Here is a 2,014-nt window from a genome sequence, read left to right as displayed (position 1 = left end):
AGGAGAGCGGAGAGAGGACGAGAGGAAGAGAGAGAGAGAGACTTTTTTTTTTTTGACTTTGTAACATCTCTTTATTTACATTCTATACCAGACAAGCTATACACCTTCCCGACACATTATACATAAATACAAACCCTATAAAAAACTCTTTTAAAATTTTTTTTATAAAAATGCTTCTTTTCTACGCCAATACATCACATCCATCCCTCTTCATTTGGGTTGACCAATAGAACATTTTCAAACACCCCATACATAGAAAAAAGAAATCAGTATCATTCACCAGTTCATAATACTTTACTCTAACCAGCCTACTCTTTACCATAGCTGTGAACATGTCCAAAGGATCATTTTTCCACTACTGCAACTGCATTTTGCTCTTTCTTGTCAAAACACACTAGGGGCCATTTTGTGCTCAATGATCCAAATAAAACTTTATCATGACAATTCTGCTTCTTAGTTGAGTTTATATTTTTTAGGACCACAAATAAACAAACCCTATTGTAAAATAAAACCACAAATCATGACTCAGCAGTTATTTAACAAACCCCATAGTTCCTGCGATAGCGGGGACATCTCCAATAAACCATATACACCTGTTCTGTAGCCCACAAAACAAACACTCTTCTCCTTGTAAAGGATTAAGATGAACTTTATAACGGTTTGTTGCTAAACTCCAATGAGAAATCCTCCATTGCAAGTCTCCACTTCTTTTCTCAATTGGTTTCTTATACAACATCCTCCAACTTCCTTTTGGAGAGGCCTCTGATTCAAGTGAATTAGTCCATTTGGTCTCTGGAATATCTTGCAATGCTCTTAAATTTAAGTATTTTCCGCACNACAGGAAAATCATGGCTTATCTCCTATGAAACACTTTGATATTCCGTATAGAATCGATTCTGGTTGTTTAAATTGAGAAACATCAACTCTGAACATCTGCTTTCACTTTTATTCGAGACACGAGAAACAATGATGGCGCCGAGACTCCACGCAGATAAACTGTAATTCTTACGGAGCGTCTTTAAACTCCACACACAGCGAGAAAACGCTTGCGATCTCAAATCATTCGTTCAAATAACGCACACATTTTAGTATACAAAATCTTTTTTTTTTTAAATCTAGCATTTGTACGCAAAAAAAAGAAGCAGAGTATATATCAAGCAGCAACCTCCCCGTCTCTCTCTCGAAACCAACACGGAAGTGACTGAAACTGTAATTCATCGACTGANTCACCCTCCTGCCAATCTCCTACATTTACACCCACCCTGATGCTGGGGAAAACAGTTTCAACCCTTTCTGCTTGCACAGGTACATTAAAACACTCCTGCAATTCAGCTAATAAAATCAGCATATTAGAATGATTATGAGAGAGAGAGAGAGAGAGGCTTTGACTTTTAACATCTCTTTATTCACATTATATACCAGACAAGTATACACCTTCAACACCTTAATAATAAAAAAAAAAAAAAAACATCAATAAAACAAATACACCTAAAATAAAATAAAAATAAATAAAAAAAAAACATAATTTGGGTTGACCAATAGAACATTTTCAAACACCCCATACATAGAAAAAAGAAATCAGTATCATTCACCAGTTCATAATACTTTACTCTAACCAGCCTACTCTTTACCATAGCTGTGAACATGTCCAAAGGATCATTTTTCCACTACTGCAACTGCATTTTGCTCTTTCTTGTCAAAACACACTAGGGGCCATTTTGTGCTCAATGATCCAAATAAAACTTTATCATGACAATTCTGCTTCTTAGTTGAGTTTATATTTTTTAGGACCACAAATAAACAAACCCTATTGTAAAATAAAACCACAAATCATGACTCAGCAGTTATTTAACAAACCCCATAGTTCCTGCGATAGCGGGGACATCTCCAATAAACCATATACACCTGTTCTGTAGCCCACAAAACAACACTCTTCGCCTTGCAAAGCTTAGATGACTTTTATAACGATTTGTTGCTAAAAATCCAATGAGAAATCCTCCATTGCAAGTCTCAC

The sequence above is a fragment of the Cyprinus carpio genome, chromosome B9 (genome assembly GCF_018340385.1).
Source record: "Cyprinus carpio isolate SPL01 chromosome B9, ASM1834038v1, whole genome shotgun sequence".
Classification (NCBI taxonomy): Eukaryota; Metazoa; Chordata; class Actinopteri; order Cypriniformes; family Cyprinidae; genus Cyprinus; species Cyprinus carpio.
The sequence above is the reverse complement of the archived record's forward strand: the minus strand, read 5'-3'. Positions refer to the sequence as shown.